The sequence below is a fragment of the Scyliorhinus torazame genome, chromosome 18 (assembly GCF_047496885.1).
Source record: "Scyliorhinus torazame isolate Kashiwa2021f chromosome 18, sScyTor2.1, whole genome shotgun sequence".
Lineage (NCBI taxonomy): Eukaryota > Metazoa > Chordata > Chondrichthyes > Carcharhiniformes > Scyliorhinidae > Scyliorhinus > Scyliorhinus torazame.
In genome coordinates this window covers 48732270-48752578 of record NC_092724.1, presented here as the reverse complement: position 1 = coordinate 48752578, position 20309 = coordinate 48732270, and the positions used below count along the sequence as shown (strand labels likewise).

Below are 20309 nucleotides of genomic sequence, written 5' to 3'. Positions count from 1 at the left end.
AATGCGTGACCACCAGAAAGGGCAGGCAGTCAGTGCAGGAATCTCCTGTGGTTGTCCCCCTCTCGAACAGGTATACCCCTTTGGATACTGTCGGGGGGGACAGCCTATCAGGGGAAAACAGCAGCAGCCAGAGCAGTGGCACCATGGCTGGCTCTGATGTTCAGAAGGGAGGGTCAAAGCGCAGAAGAGCAATAGTAATAGGAGACTCTATAGTCAGGGGCACAGATAGGTGCTTCTGTGGACGTGAAAGACACTCCAGGATGGTATGTTGCCTCCCTGGTGCCAGGGTCCAGGATGTCTCCGAAAAGGTAGAGGGCATCCTGAAGGGGGAGGGCAAACAGGCAGAGGTTGTTGTACATATTGGTACTAACGACATAGGCAGGAAGGGGCATGAGGTCCTGCAGCAGGAGTTCAGGGAGCTAGGCAGAAAGTTAAAAGACAGGACCTCTAAGGTTGTAATCTCGGGATTACTCCCTGTGCCACGTGCCAGTGAGGCTAGAAATAGGAAGATAGAGCAGCTAAACACGTGGCTAAACAGCTGGTATAGGAGGGAGGGTTTCCGTTATCTGGACCACTGGGAGCTCTTCCGGGGCAGGTGTGACCTATATAAGAAGGACGGGTTGCATCTAAACTGGAGAGGCATAAATATCCTGGCCGCGAGGTTTGCTAGTGTCATACGGGAGGGTTTAAACTAGTATGGCAGGGGGGTGGGCATGGGAGCAATAGGTCAGAAAATGAGAGCATTGAGGGAGAACTAGGGAATAGGGACAGTGTGGCTTTGAGGCAGAGCAGACAGGGAGACGTTGCTGAACACAGCGGGTCTGGTGGCCTGAAGTGCATATGTTTTAATGCAAGAAGTATTACGGGTAAGGCAGATGAACTTAGAGCTTGGATTAGTACTTGGAACTATGATGTTGTTGCCATTACAGAGACCTGGTTGAGGGAAGGGCAGGATTGGCAGCTAAACGTTCCAGGATTTAGATGTTTCAGGCGGGATAGAGGGGGATGTAAAAGGGGAGGCGGGGTTGCGCTACTGGTTAGGGAGAATATCACAGCTGTACTACGGGAGGACACCTCAGAGGGCAGTGAGGCTATATGGGTAGAGATCAGGAACAAGAAGGGTGCAGTCACAATGTTGGGGGTTTACTACAGGCCTCCCAACAGCCAGTGGGAGATAGAGGAGAAGATAGGTAGACAGATTTTGGAAAAGAGTAAAAAGAACAGGGTTGTGGTGATGGGAGACTTCAACTTCCTCAATATTGACTGGGACTCACTTAGTGCCAGGGGCTTAGACGGGGCAGAGTTTGTAAGGAGCATCCAGGAGGGCTTCTTAAAACAATATGTAGACAGTTCAACTAGGGAAGGGGCGGTACTGGACCTGGTATTGGGGAATGAGCCCGGCCATGTGGTAGAAGTTTCAGTAGGGGAGCATTTCGGGAACAGTGACCACATATTCAGTAAGTTTTAAAGTGCTGGTGGACAAGGATAAGAGTGGTCCTAGGATGAATGTGCTAAATTGGGGGAAGGCTAATTATAACAACATTAGGCGGGAACTGAAGAACCTAGATTGGGGGCGGATGTTTGAGGGCAAATCAACATCTGACATGTGGGAGGCTTTCAAGTGTCAGTTGAAAGGAATTCAGGACCAGCATGTTCCTGTGAGGAAGAAGGATAAATACGGAAATTTTCGAGAACCTTGGATAACGAGAGATATGGTAGGCCTCATCAAAAAGAAAAAGGAGGCATTTGTCAGGGCTAAAAGGCTGGGAACAGACAAAGCCGGTGTGGAATATAAGGAAAGTAGGAAGGAACTTAAGCAAGGAGTCAGGAGGGCTAGAAGGGGTCACAAAAGGTAATTGGCAAATAGGGTTAAGGAAAATCTCAAGGCTTTTTACACGTACATAAAAAGCAAGAGGGTAGCCAGGGAAAGGGTTGGCCCACTGAAGGATAGGCAAGGGAATCTATGTGTGGAGCCAGAGGAAATGGGTGAGGTACTAAATGAATACTTTGCATCAGTATTCACCAAAGAGAAGGAATTGGTAGATGTTGAGTCTGGAGAAGGGTGTGTAGATAGCCTGGGTCACATTGAGATCCAAAAAGACGAGGTGTTGGGCGTCTTAAAAAATATTAAGGTAGATATGTCCCCAGGGCCTGATGGGATCTACCCCAGAATACTGAAGGAGGCTGTAGAGGAAATTGCTGAGGCCTTGACAGAAATCTTTGGATCCTCACTGTCTTCAGGGGATGTCCCGGAGGACTGGAGAATAGCCAATGTTGTTCCTCTGTTTAAGAAGGGTAGCAAGGATAATCCAGGGAACTACAGGCCGGTGAGCCTTACTTCAGTGGTAGGGAAATTACTGGAGAGAATTCTTCGAGACAGGATCTATTCCCATTTGGAAGCAAATGGATGTATTAGTGAGAGGCAGCATGGTTTTGTGAAAGGGAGGTCGTGTCTCACTAACTTGATAGAGTTTATTCGAGGAGGTCACAAAGATGATTGATGCAGGTAGGGCATTGGATGTTGTCTATATGGACTTCAGTAAGGCCTTTGACAAGGTCCCTCATGGTAGACTAGTACAAAAGGTGAAGTCACACGGGATCAGGGGTGAGCTGGCAAGGTGGATACAGAACTGGCTAGGTCATAGAAGGCAGAGAGTAGCAATGGAAGGATGCTTTTCTAATTGGAGGGCTGTGACCAGTGGTGTTCCACAGGGATCAGTGCTGGGACCTTTGCTGTTTGTAGTACATATAAATGATTTGGAGGAAAATGTAACTGGTCTGATTAGTAAGTTTGCAGACGACACAAAGGTTGGTGGAATTGCGGATAGCGATGAGGACTGTCAGAGGATACAGCAGGATTTAGATTGTTTGGAGACTTGGGCGGAGAGATGGCAGATGTAGTTTAATCCGGACAAATGTGAGGTAATGCATTTTGGAAGGTCCAATGCAGGTAGGGAATATACAGTGAATGGTAGAACCCTCAAGAGTATTGAAAGTCAGAGAGATCTAGGAGTACAGGTCCACAGGTCACTGAAAGGGGCAACACAGGTGGAGAAGGTAGTCAAGAAGGCATAGGGCATGCTTGACTTCATTGGCCGGGGCATTGAGTATAAGAATTGGCAAGTCATGTTGCAGCTGTATAGAACCTTAGTTAGGCCACACTTGGAGTAGAGTGTTCAATTCTGGTTGCCACACTACCAGAAGGATGTGGAGGCTTTAGCGAGGGTGCAGAAGAGATTTACCAGAATGTTGCCTGGTATGGAGGGCATTAGCTATGAGGAGCGGTTGAATAAACTCGGTTTGTTCTCACTGGAACGAAGGAGATTGAGGGGCGACCTGATAGAGGTCTACAAAATTATGAGGGGCATAGACAGAGTGGATAGTCAGAGGCTTTTCCCCGGGGTAGAGGGGTCAATTACTAGGGGGCATAGGTTTAAGGTGAGAGGGGCAAGGTTTAGAGTAGATGTACGAGCCAAGTTTTTTACACAGAGGGTAGTGGGTGCCTGGAACTCACTACCGGAGGAGGTGGTGGAAGCAGGGACGATAGTGACATTTAAGGGGAATCTTGACAAATACATGAATCGGATGGGAATAGAGGGATACGGACCCAAGAAGTGTGGAAGATTGTAGTTTCGTCGGGCAGCATGGTCGGCACGGGCTTGGAGGGCCGAAGGGCCTGTTCCTGTGCTGTACATTTCTTTGTTCTTTGTTCTTTGTTGAATGGTAGGCCTAACATACGATGAACGTCTGAGGATCCTGGGACTATATTCATTGGAGTTTAGGAGGTTGAGGGGAGATCTAATGGAAACTTACAAGATAATGAATGGCTTAGATAGGGTGGATGTAGGGAAGTTGTTTCCATTAGCAGGGGAGACTAGGACCCGGGGGCACAGCCTTAGAATAAAAGGGAGTCACTTTAGAACAGAGATGAGGAGACATTTCTTCAGCCAGAGGGTGGTGGGTCTGTGGAATTCATTGCCACAGAGGGCGGTGGAGGCCGGGACGTTGAGTGTCTTTAAGACAGAAGTTGATAAATTCTTGATTTCTCGAGGAATTAAGGGCTATGGAGAGAGCGGGTAAATGGAGTTGAAATCAGCCATGATTGAATGGTGGAGTGGACTCGATGGGCCGAATGGCCTTACTTACGCTCCAATGTCTTATGGTCTTATAGAGGTTGCTTTATCACCAGTAATGTTGCTCACACTTTTCTATCCTGTTTAAAAGCATGAGTAGAAATGCATTAATTCTCACAAGGCCACGTAGAGATACCTGGAATTGGAAGCTAAAAGCAAACATTACTTCGTACTTCAGATTTAAGCCATTCAATTACAGAGCAGGCCAACCTGCGACAGTTACACTCCATTGTGGATGGCATACCAATGGCACCAATTCTGTTTTCCGCGCACGCATGGTTGCTTAAAAATACACTTATGTGCATTTTGTATCATGCCTTCACAGCCCAGCACTTGGAATGCTTGATAAATGGTCTGTTCTTAGCTACTGAGTCAGTATTGCACATTGCAAAAGATTAATTTGCCCTCGAGGTTGAGGAGGAACTGTAAATGAGTACTTGTGAAAACTAGAAAGTGGAAGACTGAAAGGAAAAGAGGATTAAAGAGTGCTGGTGGTGTTTGGAGATGGACACCCAATGCTTGATCACCATGCAATCCATGATCCCTGCTGTTGACCAAATGCATTTGGATCCCGATTTGGTGTCACTCATGATTGATTACCCTCCAAGTAGTCACTGTAGAAGCGTACATTCTTTTTCTGGCAATGCAAATCAGCTTGGCTCAGTTGGTAACTCTTTGCATCACAAATGTTCATGGCACACTGCAGGATTTTGTACCTGTGGGTGGAATTGAATGCCTCCGCCCTAGGCAAGTTTGGAGACGGGGTGAGGAACATTTAATCGGGTGGGCGGGTGCCAGATCGGGACTCGTTGCCTTTTCTCCCGTCTCGATTAGGTCTGGGGTGGAAAGGCTTATGGATGGCCATCCCATCCCACCGCCAATTGAGGCACTTATGCCAAGAAGGTCCAATCCCACTGCTGCTGGTATTCAACCAACAGCAGGCAGGACAGTTGCAACATGGGGAGCCCAAATTGCGTGAGTCCCTTGATATCAGGCACTCAATGCCTGGTTGAGCAACCTGGCATTGGAAAAGAGGGGCCTGTTGACAGCCACCCCCCCCCCTCACCACCCATTCTACGCTTCCACCCTGAGAACCCCATTCTGTCCTCACTCACCTATGGCCTGGGCCCCTCGCGGATTCTGGGCCTTTGGTTGGTGCAGAGCTGGCAGCTACCATCACCACCACCACCCTGGTGGCACTGCCTGTGATAAGAGCAGCCAGCCTCAGATAGGCCAGCAGCTCTTGGAAGAGGGTGGTGTGCAGGATTTCCATCTCCTGGAGTCCTTGGGTTCGGGGGTGGGCTGCCACCAACCACTTAAGTGCCTGACTGATAATTAATAACTCAGGAACATCCCCTAAAGCGATCGACGTGAGGAAACTGAAGGTAACAGTGACCATGGAAAAGAAGCCGAAAATCTGCAAAAAGGGCAGCGATAAGAGGAGAAAGTTGAAGAAGGAGAGTTACTCCATCTACATCTGCAAAGTGATGAAGCAGGTTTGCCCTGGCATCGCCTCCACGGCCATGAGAATCCTGAACTCGTTTTCGAGCGCATCGTGGGTGAGGATTCCCGCCTGGCCCATTTCAATAAATGGCACACCATTAGCTCCTGGGAGATCAAGACCGTCATGCGCCTGCTGCTGTCCAGGGAACTAGACAAGCATGGCGTGTCGGAGGGGGCAAAGGCGGTGACCAAGTACACCAGTTCCAAGTATAACTACGTCATGTAACTGGCGAGGTCATAGAAGGCAGAAAGTAGCAATGGAAGGGTGCTTTTCTGATTGGAGGGCTGTGACCAGTGGTGTTCCACAGGGATCAGTGCTGGGACCTTTGCTGTTCGTAGTATATATAAATGATTTGGAGGAAAATGTAACTGGTCTGATTAGTAAGTTTGCAGACGACACAAAGGTTGGTGGAATTGCGGATAGTGATGAGGACTGTCAGAGGATTAGCTATGAAGAGAGGTTGAATAAACTTGGTTTGTTGTCACTGGAACGAAGGAGGTTGAGGGGCGACCTGATAAAGGTCTACAAAATTATGAGGGGCATAGACATAGTGGATAGTCAGAGACTTTTTCCCAGGCTAGAGGGGTCAATTATAGGAGGCATAGGTTTAAGGTGCGAGGGGCAAGGTTTAGAGGAGATGTACGAGGTAAGTTTTTTTACACAGAGGGTAGTGGGTGCCTGGAACTCGCTGCCGGAGGAGGTGGTGGAAGCAGGGATGTTTAAGGGGCATCTTGGCAAATACATGAATAGGATGGGAATAGAGCGAGTGTAGGAGATTTTAGTTTAGACGGGCAGCATGGTCGGCACAGGCCTGGAGGGCGGAAGGGCCTGTTCCTGTGCTGTACTTTTCTTTGTTCTTTGTATGTACTGAAAAACATACTCCGGCCAATGAGCAGGACCCCCAACACCTAGGGATTAGTATTCCAGGGTCAAATAAAATGTAGATCAAGGAATGGTGATTCAGGTCAACACTGAAGATTCCATGACACTACTTGAAGATTAATAGAGATTTAACCAGCTAATTTGACCATAGCGTAGCATGGTGGCACATTACTAGCACTGCTGCCTCACAGCGCCCGGGACCAGGGTTCGATTCAGACCTTGGGTGACTGTCGATGCGGAGTTTGCACATTCTGCATGAGTTTCGTCCGGATGCTCCGGTTCACTCCATAGTCCAAAGGATGTGCAGGTTAGATGGATTGGCCATCATAATTGCCCCTCAGAATCCAATGATGTGCTGGTTACATGGGATTACAGGGATAGGGCAGGGGAGTGGGCCTAGGTAGGGTGCTCTTTTGAAGGGTCAATTTAGACTTGATGGGCCGAATGACTTCCTTCTGCACGGGAGGGATTCTATGATTCTATGTAATGTTTCGCCCATAACCAGCTGTACGCCTGACTCCTGACTGAGACCTTGCTGTCTGCAAAATGGCCGCTGTGTTTACCCCTGTAAGAATGGTAACTGCACAAAGTAACTTCACTGTGTCTGCACTGCTGACACTGCAGCATTTTTCTCTTTTCACAAGGGGCTGCTGATACTCTAGAAACGGTTTCTCGGCATTGAGAAATGAAAAAAAAGGACTAAAAATTCTCTGGTAAGGAAGGCTGAACTTAATTCTGAACGTGACTTTGCATATAATGGCTCAGGCTTTCTCTGCGTTTTGTACCAATGTAAATGAGGGGAAGCTACATTGCAAAGTCTACAGATTTCACCGGGTCGGTAACTGTTCAGTGGACAATGATGCTAAACCTTTTAGCAAAGCAAGCCGTCAGGTAAGTTGCCCTCCAACTTATTCTTTTTAGTGGCTTCAGTTATGTTTGATAGTATTTTCTTTCTGTATGGCAACCATTCCCAGTAACCAGATCTTTCAATTCAAGTCCGTTCAATTGTCTGTTGTCAGGAGAGCCAAAAGAAGTGTATAATAGGTTGATTCATGGTATTGGAGCCAGGCTTTTGTATGGGTTAAAACCCCCAGTGGCAAAAAAGAAACTCGTTAAGAGTTGCAATGAGATCTGTTGAACATTTAGGTTAATAGACGATTGGTTTAAATAAGTGTAAATTGGTGCAAGGATAAAAAGGGAATTAAAGGAAGAATTAAGTTTCCAAAACAGTCCTTAAAGAGCACGCTGTCACCATCTGCAGTCTTCTTTGCAAATCCAATTGGTTGTTTCCCCAATGACTCAATTAGTAAATGAACATTTCAGTAATTTATTGAGCCACACAGACCAGGGAGATCACACGTTCAGCTCCTGAATTATTCTGCCTGAACAGGCCACATTGGGATGGCTCTAAAGGTGTGGGGTGCCCTTGAATTAAGGAAGGTAAATACAGCCGAGATTGGTGCTTCTGGTCACAATAAAGTGCCGATGGAAAAATTACGACAATTGCAAAGTAATTCTGCACAATTGGTACAAATTCCTCACAATATGTAAAAGGTTGTGTGAATGAAAAGCCTTTTGAGGTACTGGTCTTCATGGTACAGATTTGCCATTTTGTAAAACAATGCTCCACGTTCCTGTACCATTTTGTGCTGTTCTTTTTACATATTTAAGCACGTCACTGAGTAAACATTTGGTGCCATTTCTCAGACAAAGAGATCATTTTGAGAGCGAGGCAGCTCAATAAAAACTCAGTTCTCCATGTAAAAAAAAAAATTTATCAGGAATTAATTGTGCGTGGAGCATTTCTGGGAAACAGGGTGTGGTGTTGCATAAATTGCTGGCTTGCTCCTTCATTCCACCTCTTCAGGGATGTGGTGTGAAATTCCATTTCCAAATTTCCCCTGGACATTTTAGTTTGAACCGGGAATCTTCCTGGTTCTGATACCTCATATCACAGCAATTAGTGTGCTTAACCCTTTAGAAATAGACTTGCTTTAGCAAGATGCTAACAACTTGGAGTTAATGGGTTAACAACTCTGTTAAAGTGCAGTGGTGAATTTGATGTAATTGAATTAAGCATCTAAAAAGTAATATATATATTTTTTTTTTATAAATCGGTCTTGAAAGCTCTTATTATGTTTGTGAGGCGTACACTTTCCCACTTAATATTAGAGTTTTCATTGTTAGTTTTCAAATCGGGGCAACTTTCCACTTTTCATTCCTCCTCTGGAAGGATTGGCTTTTGCTAGGCTCCATGGCTTTGGAAGCCCACTGGTGCCTTGTCCAAAATGGCTCCTTTTCCTCTGTGAGGCTGGCAGTTTGTTTTACTGTTTGAAGCCTATTCGTACATCTGGATGAAGCCGCTCTAGATGAGTTGAAATCATTTTATCTAACAGGAATTGTGGCTTTGCACAAAGCACTTTGGTGAAGCGATTGAGAAATAATTAGAGTCTAGCATTGGCAGAAACACTGTAATGGACCAATTATCCGAAGGATAATTACCAATGTCACAGATGAGAGAGAACTACATTTAAATGAATCGAGTCACAATTTTCTGGCCCTAAACTCAACATCAGCCCCTTGTTCAGACACGGCCCCAGAATCCTTGTCCCAGAGAAATCCACCCTCAAGACCCCACACCCTTGACCCTTGGAATGCAGACGAATATTTGACATGTCCAGCCCTTTTGGGCGGGATTGCTGTGTGGCGGTGGGATTCTCTCTTCCCGCTGCTTGTCAATGGGATTTCCCATTGGAGCCAGCACACACTGCCGGGAAACCCGTGGGTGGGGATGCGCTGCTATCGGGAATAGAGAATCCCGTTATTTGAGAGTGAGGATTACAGAGTTGTCTCTTTAGAATGCCTGGCAGCACCTGCCCTGATGTTCTCCCCCCCCCCCCCCCCCCCACCCACCCCCCCCACCCCCCACCCACCCCCCCCACCCCCCACCCACCCCCCCCACCCCCCACCCACCCCCCCACCCCCACCCACCCCCCCCACCACCATCCTGAACAGGACACAGTAATAAGTCAAAATCTGATCTAAACTAGATTTGTAAATCAATCCAGCCAATCACAAGTTAGCCTTCAAAATGGCTGAATCCTTTTGGGAGTTTTTGCTCAGCCAATCAAATGGCATTTGGTTTCAAATTTGAATCCACCTGCAAATTGGACAGTGGCAGCAGGAAAGGTGAATGCAGGAGCAAACAGAAGATTTTTAATTAATGTAATTTTCCGTATTCTGTTCTTGTATGTCTTGAAAACAAATAAGACAATTGTCTGGGAAGGCTGTGTTTGCCCGAACCTGTTCGTAACCTAGAACCGGGACCCAACCTTATTCATGCTCGCCAGAAAAACCTGATGGAGATGGGAGCTTACAGTCTGGGAGACGGCAGCACAATCCCATGTCCTACTATTCTGTGCCACAGCATGGTCCTGTGAGACATTGATGATATGTTTTGATGTAAAATTCTCTTTCAATAGAGGACTGTATTGTGCAGCAGCCTTTCATCTCTATAATAGCAGGTTCAAACCAAAATTAAATAAAACAGAATACACAGGATAAACCCAGCAGGTCTGGCAGCAACCGTGGTAGGAGAAACAGAGGTAACGTTTTGAGTCCATACGACCCTTTTACAGGACATATCGGACTCAAAACGTTATCTCTGTTTCTCTCTCCACAGATGCTGTCAGACCTGCTGAGTTTATCCCGCATTTTCTGTTTCTGTTTCAGATTTCCAGCATTGCAATATTTTGCTCAAATCAAAATAAGACTTATTTTTCTAACAGGTACCCGAAGGCTTCCATGTGAAATTAATTTGGCCAGCTGTTATTGAGAAGTCAAAAGCAGATGACAAAAATACATCAGGACGACAACCAAAGATGCTCAGAAGACCCACTGAAGATTCACCCGAAGTGGCGCGACATGGTCATTGGCCCGAGAAAAATCCTGGTCGCTGACGGACAGAAGTGGCGGGCTGCAGGGAATGAAGGCTATGATGGTGCGACAAACACTGTGAGAGTGTGGAGGCAAGGTGTGAGAGGTGGAGGGATCGGCAACATCAGAGTCATCAACAGAAGAGCACCCTAGGAACATGGTTATGTGTGCCGACGGTGCCTTTCATGTATTCGCCTGCATTGTTGTCAACGCAACCTGACACAAACTTATTCGCTGTTGGCATGGTCATCCTTGACTGCAAAGGATGTACCAAAACTCAGAAACAAAATGCTGGATAAACTCAGCAGGACTGACAGTATCTGTGGGGAGAGAAAATAGAGTTAACGTTTGGGGTCCGTTTGACTCTTCTTCAGTACTCTTGTTGATTCAACTCCAACTGGATTTAGCACAAAACTGACACTAGCGCCTGCTCAGACAGGTCACAGAATGACTGGTGCTGGGAACGGAAAATGCTCTCCTGGTACAGTGGGATGATGCAGCGCTGAGGTTAAGCTGAAGCACAAGGTTGGGAGAGTAGAGGGAGCTTTGCACCTAATTGTGTCCGATGACACCTGGGAGTGCTTAATGCTGACTCAGAGTAAATCTAGCTCCAAGTATTCAATTCTCCAGTATTACCACTTCTCACTTTGATGAGTGCAAAATTCACACAAAGAAAGATAGGTTGTGCCCTCTAAGTCATTGTGAGCAATCTACGTCTTGTGAGCAAGCTGAACTGTCTGAGAAATGCTCGGATCCAGTGTCGCCCCTTCCAAATAAATCACACTCATTCATAAACATGGAACAATCTTGCTGCAGCCCCTCTGACACCATCTTTCCTCGGGCAACACAGATCTGAAGGACTCATCTTCCAGAGATTAATACTTAACAAGCAGAGTGCTGAAGTTTCATTAAATTGAGGATTAAAAATTCAGGATATATTCTAAATGGAAGTTTTCAAGATTAGAAGGGAATTGGCGGAATTCTCTCAGGTAAGAATGTACTCTGGCGAAGGGTTCAAACCTCAGTGGACTCGAGCGAAAGATTTGGAAGCGAAGTGCCACAAGGGGAATGATGATGAAACTTTTTTTATATACAAAGGCAAATGAAAATGCGGTCTGAAGGATAAGCCATTGAAGCAGGTAACATCAATGCACTGAACGGATTGGTGAGAGAGAGAAGTGATTACGGGATACAAAGAGAAAGTAGTTTGGTAGGATTCATGTGTCAAAACAAGACAGACATGTAGAGATCAGTTGCAATTCCTGTTCTTTTGTTTTAGTTACATTAAAACAAATTCTAATTTGAACTCTACTTTGTTTCCCTGTTGACGTTCTCATTAGCCCTCCAAAATGGATTAATATTTCTGATTTAAACAGTAGATTGAAGCCAGGCCAAGAGAAATGTCATATTCTCTCATTTTAAAAAAAATTATAAATTTAGAGTATCCAATTAATTTTTTCCAATTAAGGGGCAATTTAGCGTGGCCAATCCACCTACCCTTCACATCTTTTGGGTTGTGGGGGCGAAACCCACGCAAACATGGGAGAATGTGCAAACTCCACACGGACAGTGACCCAGAGCCGGGATCAAACCTGGGACGCCGGCGCCGTAAGGCAACCGTGCTAACCACTTGCACCCACATTCTCTGGTCTGCCTGGTTTTTGAAAAAGAATTTCAGCCGATGTACTTTCAAATTGCGGCCGAATAAAATAAAACACCTGACATTTTCTCATATTGATGAGTATGAATAAGATTAAAGAAGAACATTTTCTTTTTGTACCTTTTAATGGGAGCTTATTCTTCGTGAAAACCCATTCGACTGTCTGGAGAGGCAGCTGAGTTGCCACATTGGGCAGAATTTTCCATTCTGGAGTCTAAGGCCGGGATTCTCCGTTGCGAGTCGCCCCACTATCGCTGCTGGCGATGACAGAGAATATGGTGCTCAGCATCTCCCATTCACTGCAGCGGGACAGGAGAATCCCGTGCTACCATGGACAGACAGAGAATCTAGTCCAAATCTGGTGGCAGGTGGGAACGTCGGTGTGACTCCCAGTGGATGATGGGGAGGGTGAACATGAATGACCTTTCTCTCTTCAGCCTGTTAATTATGCATCAATGAGGAGCTCGTGTGGGAGCGGACTAGAAGTTCCCGTCCCGTCCCCTCACTCGGCCGTTAACTTGTGGGATCAAAGGGTATGCTGACAGACATTCACTCATTGCAGGTCAGGGGCCCCACACTACTCATCCATAGTCAGCAAGAGCAGCACGGTAGCACAGTGACTAGCATTGTGGCCTCATAGCGCCAGGATCCTAGGTTCAATTCCCCGCTGGGTCACTGTCTGTGCGGAGTCTGCATGTTTTCCCCGTGTCTGCGTGGACTTCCTCCGGGTGCTCCGGTTTCCCCCCATAGTCCAAAGACGTGCAGGTTAGGTGGATTGGCCATGATAAATTGCCCTTAGTGTCCAAAAGGGTTCGGAGAGGTTATTGGGTAAGGGGGATAGGGTGGAAGTGAGGGCTTAAGTGGGTCTGTGCAAACTAGATGGGCCGAATGGCCTCCTTCTGCACTGTATATTCTATGCTATGCTATGAACTACAGAATTCCATTCATTGCTAGTCCTTATGTAAGAGTCCTTCCTGTTAATTTCATTTGTTCCCATTTCTTTTATATTAGTTTTGGTTCATGGACCCATAATCGGGATGTACCTTGAAGCAGAAGATGGAAAGGATATAGCCAACTTGCCAGGACACTGTGTTCCCAGGTTTTGTATTTTGGAACGGAGAAGCCAGACTCTTTGGCATTGAGTGGATCTTAGGAACCAGCATTGGATGGACCTGGGTTTCATTGATTAACTGGCAATTGGTGGGTTGGCCAGGGACAGTGCACTGCCTGGCAAAGGTCAGTAATTGGTTCCTGTGTGATGCTTTCTTGGACAATGTAGCAGAAGTGTTTAGTTCTTGGAAGTGAAATGAATAGTCTCTCTCTCTCTCACTCTCTCTCCTGCTTACTGAAGTGGAAGAACTGCTCGATTGTTCTGAAAGCAGTGAGTGCGTGACACACCCTTTGCTGTGAACCTGAAATGATGCTGCGTCTGCAGAGAAAGTAGACAACCTTTCCAGAGAAAACCATCTCAAGCCTAGAAGGAAGAAGTACCAAAATGCAAGTCTGAACTTCAGAAAGACATTTCCTGGAAGTAACCCCAATGCATCTAGGATCTTATCCTTTTATTTTTATAAATATTGGGCGGGATTCTCCGAGCCCCCGCCGGGCTGGAGAATCGCCGGGGGACGGCGTGAATCCCGCCCTGCTGCCCCGCCGAATCCGGCAGCCGGTTTTTCGGCAGGGGCGGGAATCGCACCGCGCCGGTCGGGGGCCGTTTGGAGTGGGCCCCCCCCCCCCCCCGGCGATTCTCCGGCCGAGTGGCCGCCCATTTGCAGCGGTTCCCACCGGCGTAAACTCCACTAGGTCCATACCGGCGGGACCTGGCTCTGCAGGCGGCCTGCAGGGTCCTCGGGGGGGGGGGGGGGGGGGGGCACCCCCCCACAGTGGCCTGGCCCATGATCAGGGCCCACCGATCTGCGGGCGGGCCTGTGCAGAGGGGGCACTCTTTCCCTCCGCGCCGGCTGCTGTAACGGTCCGCCATCGCCAGCGCGGAGAAGAACCCCCCTGCGCATGCGCTGGTATGACGCCAGCACACGCTGGCGCTCTCACGCATGCGCCAACCCGTGCCGGCCGTCGGAGGCCCTTCGGCACCAGTTGGCGTGGCGCCAAGCCCTTTGACGCCGGCTGGCGCAGCGCCAACCCCACCGGCGCTGGCCTAGCCCCTGAAGGTGCGGAGGATTCCGCACGTTCCTGGCGGCCCGACGCCGGAGTGATTCACGCCACTCCTTGGCACCGGTACAGTCCGCCCCGCCAGGTAGGGGAGAATCCCGCCCATTTTCGTTCCCTGTCCACCACCCTTTCCCCTCTGTGTTGCTTGTCTGTGCGTGTGTGTAGAGCTTCGGCCGGTGAGAAATGGGGGAGGCTTTATAAAGGGGTAGTAGATAGTCAGATTTTCTGTCTGTTTAATTATAATACTGTACAAAATAAAAGGTAACTTGTGTTTTAAAGTTACAAACCTGTGACTGTAGTTTATTGGGCTCAACCATGGACCATTTTCAATAAATCAAATTTTACCTATATAGCAACTCCAGGTCACGTGGGGCTGAATTGACGGTGTACTAGCCAAGGATGTCATGACAACTTGCAGCCAGCCGCAAGTCATACTGGAGAGGCTGGCAGATGTGAGCAACCATATCCCAGGAAATACGAGGCTATCTCTGGCATTGCTTTTTGCTCAATTCTAGGTTTGAGCACTGCCAGTGCTACACCCATGGTCATGCCAATGCTCACCATTGCAGAGGCCCATGTTCACCGGCCTCTTCATCTTTTAGAGGCTCCATTGCCTGTTGCTGCTCAGGACCTTACTCTTCATGGCCTTGCGACAGCTTGTGATGGGCCCTCCTTCCCCTCGTCTGGATGAGAGCAATTACCAAAGCAGGGTTTCATGTAGCCTGCATCATCAATGCCTCCGTGGATGTGTGAACGAATTGAAATGATACATTTAGTGAACATGTCCTTTACAGATTTCCCTCAATTCTAAAGAAAGTGCTCAGCCCTTCACCTGGCCTCCGTGTAGACATGACATCCCGGAAGATTAGAGATGGTTTTTCCTCACAGTTTGAAGTGAATGTATATGGAGATATTATTCTTTGACCAGGGTGAGCAGACACCTTTCCATTTGTGTCCACTGCCCTCAAAACTCCATTGAGACCATTGCCTTGGCACCATAGAAACACTCTTGTTCGTCATGACCATTCACCCAGGAGGATGGAGGTTTGGAGTCACGGGTTGGCTTTGCTCCACCAGCCCTGACCCTTACAGCCATTCCACCTTCCTCCTTCTTTTCATCCCTGCTTCAAATTGCAGCCAATAGCAAATGGCACAGAATGAATTGCAGCTCCACTCCTTGCTGGGACCTCGATGTTATGAGATGCAGGAGTCTGGAACATACCTACTCCAATGCACCCTTCATCATTGAGTGGAGAGCACAAGTGAGCATCCTTGATCTCCAATTGCTTCATAATTGTTAGGGTTAATCACGTTAGTCAGCCACTGGTGCTGATCTTGAACCCCACCCACCCAAAATGACTCTCCTCCCATCCCGAGGGATCTCACTGACTGATAACTGTGTGGTCGAGATCAATTGGGAAAAATGTTGTGCATCACCTATCGAACTTGCTCCACCACCTTCTATCCTCCCCGTCACCGAAAGTCCCGCCCCTTGATCCACCCAATATCACCATTCCTCTCTCCTCAGTCATCATTGGACTTCTCTGCTTTACCTTGGATCCCTTCACCATCCACCTCCACATGCTTTTTGCACCCCCCAATGCAGAACCCATTTCTGTCCCAACCCACCCTGACTCTGCCCCCTCCCATTATCTGAGCCATCAGTCTTATCTCCGCTGTGACCCACCTAATGATAACTTCACCTCCCAGACTCCCACTCTGGACTTGCCACTCCATTGCATCCTATTCACCTCTCTGAGACTGTTCCCTCTTATCACCAGTACCCTGAGTTCACTTCCCAGCAACCCACTGTCAGCATCGCTGACCCTGTCCTCCAAGACACATCTCTCCTTTCCCAGACATTCTCCCACCCCTACCTTCCCCGGGCATTCTCCCCACCCTTCTCCCAGAAGCCTATCTCCCCTGCCCAGCCTTCACTCCACCTTTAAACCCTACGCTCCCCACCTTCCAGATTTTGTCCACCTTCCTTGCCCAGTCTTTGTACAATGTTTGCGAACAGCACTCGAGAGATGTTAGGTGAGGTCCTCAAGAAGGCAAAAGCAACGTCCATTGACCTCAAAGTCATGGTGAGGTGAAGCATATCAGGGGCACGCCACTGCAGCTGTGAACAATCTAAATGCTCGCTGACGGGGAACTTAATTTGGAGGGTGAACTTAATTCTGGTGAGACGGCCTTTTAATGAGCATACATGAGATGCGAATGCAGAAAAATGACAATCCCAACATTGTTCATCTGGGAATCTCAATCCGCCTTTAACCTGCTTGAAAGTCGAGAACGGGCAGCACAGCGTTTGATCCCGGCTCTGGGCCACTGTCCGTGTGGAGTTTGCACATTTTCCCCGTGTTTGCGTGGGTTTTGCCCCCAAAACCCAAAAAGATGTTCAGGGTAGATGGATTGGCCACGCTAAATTGCCCCTTAATTGGAAAAAATTAATTGGGTACTCTAAAAGTATAAAAAAGAGAAAAAAAAACTAAAGTCGGGAGAACAAATTTTCAACAGTTTATCCCACTGTTGGGATACTAATTTCTTGCCTCCTGTTTCCGCCCGCTATGATTCCCACATTATGTCACAATGGAATTGTGCTCAAATGACACAAAAACACGTTTTGAGAAAATCTCCAGATACCAATGTCAATCTCCAAAAGGATGAAAAACCAATAATGCCTTTTTTTCAAAATGAAGATGATGACCGTGATGCAACCAAATCGGAACAGAGTCCCGGGACCAGCACATTTATCCAGGTGTTTTCCGGTGCTCACAGCGCTGAGAAACACCACACTATCTACTGGGACTCTGGCTCGATTTAGGGACTCAGGGGGAATCCAACAAGGCCGCATTTAGTCCCGTTTCCTGGACTGAGGAACTCCGCTCGTCGGCTCTCGACACAACCCCGAACCCTACCCAAATCCAAAACTCACCCAGAAGGAGTCCTCGGGGCCTATCCCTATCCACCCAGGACATCCCCAGGCTCCATCCCCGGCGAGGGAAAAATGCCAGCCTGGCACCCTGGCAGTGCACCTGCCAGCACCACCTTGGCACACTGGCAGTGCCACCTGGGTGCCAGCCTGGAACTGCCAAAGTGTCCAGGTGACATCAGCAGTGCCAGGGTGCCACCCTGCCCCGAGGGCAAGCACCTGGGGGCCTCTGATTCCCTGGGAGACCACCATAAATGCCGTTCTGCCTGGTACCAATTTGTGGAGACCAGCACTGGATGGCACACGCCTGAGGTCTCCAAGACAAAGGGGTTAGATCCCAACGTCTTGGGTACCTCAAGGAACTGCATATTAGAGTGAGACTACCTGTCTCTAGACGTCTTGCGAGATCACGTTAGATTTTGCGAGGCATGACGAGCCGGGTAGATCCTGGAAGAATGAACTCGTGGCATCTACAGGCTGCCTTTTGGACGCAATGCGCCCGGTGGATCGTGCTCAATGTAGCATATTTTCTAAATGTGCAGTTGTGGTGGGAAGCGCATATCAGAAAACCAGGAACAGGTTATGCATCAAAATAGATTTATAAAATTAGATTCATATACATTAAAATTTGATGCTGCCCTTTCTTTGTGTTTCAGGACTAATGAAACAGGGCGATGAAACATCTGCATGCATTAAAGGCAGAAAAGAAATGAGCTTGGGTAAACAGCAACAATATAGATTACATAGATTACATAGAACATACAGTGCAGAAGGAGGCCATTCGGCCCATCGAGTCTGCACCGACCCACATTAATCCCTCACTTCCACCCTATCCCCGCAACCCAATAACCCCTCCCAACCCTTATGGACACTACGGGCAATTTTTAGCATGGCCAATCCACCTAACCTGCACGTCTTTGGACTGTGGGAGGAAACCGGAGCACCCGGAGGAAACCCACGCAGACACGGGGAGAACGTGCAGACTCCGCACAGACAGTGACCCAGCGGGGAATCGAACCTGGGACCCTGGCGCTGTGAAGCCACAGTGCTATCCACTTGTGCTACCGTGCTGCCCCCAACAATATAAAAACTTATATTTATATATCACCTTTAATCTAGTAAAATGTATCTGGGGTAGACTATGAAACAGCATTTGCCACATAAACAGATAGTAGGACTGATGATCAAAAGCCTGGTCAAAGCTGTAGGTTTTAAGGGTGACCTTAAAAGAAATAAAGAAAGGTGAAGCTCAAGGTGTGGTCAGCTAATGGCGCTGTAAGTAAAATGAAGACTGCAACGCAGATATCTTGGTGGGCTGTCCTGAAATAGCGGGGAGGAGGGAGGCCATGGAGGGATGTGAAAACCAGGATGAGAATTCCAAAAACAAGGTTCTGAGAAAGATCAGCGAGCTCAGGAGTGATGGGATAAGTGGGACTTGGTGCGAGATGGATTACAGGCACCAGAGTTTGGGATGAGCTCAAGTTTATGAGGGGGGGGCAGGGAAGGGGGGTGTGGTTTGTGGGGGTTGGAAGATGGGGACCTGGCTGAGTGATCATTGGAATGATCAAATTTAAAGGCCACAGAGGCATGGACAGGAGGTTCATCAGCAGATCATATGAGGTAGGAACAAAGATGGGTGGTGTTACAGGGATTGGAAGCTGACAGTGCTGATGATGGCTGCGTGATTGGAATCCCTCCTAGGGGGTCAAATATGACACCAGGGGTTTGAATGGTCTCGCTCAGCCTTAGATAACGGCCCAGAAGAGGGACAGGGTCAATAGTTAGGAAATTGAGTTGGTGCCAGGGAACGAAGGCAATGGCGTTGGCCTGCCCAATATTAAGTTAGAAGACATTTCTATTCATCCAAGACCCAAGACTGGATATCAACAAGGAGCATGACAAATTAAAGATCATGGAGGGGTCGAGAACATCACTTCAGAGTAGATCAGGCAAGTAGGAGGGAGGAAATGAATTATAGAGTAATCTTAAAATAGATATGAAAAAGAAATTCTTCACTTAAGTAATAAATGTTTGAAATAATCTGCCAGCAGTGTAATAGAGGGGAAAAAAAGAGGGATATTTAATATACTGGGATGTTGGTCGCTAGGTGAGGACTGCTTAAATAAGGTGAATAACCTTTTCTCGTTCTCAGCATTTTGTCTGCTCTTTCCCTGCACCATGTATGAAACCTACCAGAGGAATTAGTCAAGGGGATTTGAATTTTATTGATCTTTCTTCAAACACAAAATTCAGCGATAATACAAGATAAAGTGTCACATTGGATTCCCATGAAGTGACATACAGAACAGTTAGAGGTAATAATAGCTGGAATTTTAAAATGTCAGTTCCTCATCACTTGTTCCTGATTTACCTAAGCTCCCTTCTCTTTACATTGCTGGTGCTGCACAATGCTGTGGAGCTTGGTCATCCATCTAGGTTGCTCAGACAATAATAACACTAATTTGAAGTGTGAGCCCATTTACACCAAAGGCTTGCACTTCGATGGGAATTGAGCACAACTTCATTTTTAAGTTCGAAAATCATGATGCAAAATCAAGCGAAGGAATAACAGCACAAAATTTGTCTGACATCCCTGATATTTTCATGCAGGAGATGGCCCATTTACACGCTGCAAAATAATTAACAATGTTAATTCTTGTGTAGTGCACGTTCACCCATATGGAGCTCCCTGTTGATGCAACTAACAAGGTCTACCCAGTGTAGGCTGAGACTTGGAGGTAGGCAGCGGAGGAAATGCTATAATGTGATTCACCAGACGAGTGATGATGTTTACTGCTAGTAAAACCTGAGTAGTTAGTCTCCCTATGGATAAAACTGTGAAGGCGTCTTACCTATTCCCGAGAAATGAGAAAAAGGTTGACGAAGCTCATTACACTGGAGCAACCTGAAGAGTGGAGGGTCAGGCACAGTTGGACTTCAACCTATGACAAAGAAACAAAGGTGTCCTGTGAGTTAATCACTGTTCCATTCAAGCTTATACACTGCCACCATGTTTGACAAGAGCTGCAAATATAATCATAAGATCAGTTTGTAGCATACAAGTTAGTTAACAACAGTCAACTCCAACTA

The 20309-nt window shown here is 47.4% G+C and overlaps 1 protein-coding gene across 1 annotated transcript in view; it reads right to left on the bottom strand.

The window, feature by feature from the left end:
* The window catches only part of sema6bb (sema domain, transmembrane domain (TM), and cytoplasmic domain, (semaphorin) 6Bb), an 809283-nt gene that overhangs the window by 556507 nt on the left and 232467 nt on the right, over window positions 1–20309 (bottom strand). Inside the window, exon 2 of the mRNA XM_072482724.1 lies at window positions 20072–20161. The gene's annotated coding sequence lies outside the window, so the exon portion shown is untranslated. The remainder of the gene's footprint in view (window positions 1–20071; window positions 20162–20309) is intronic.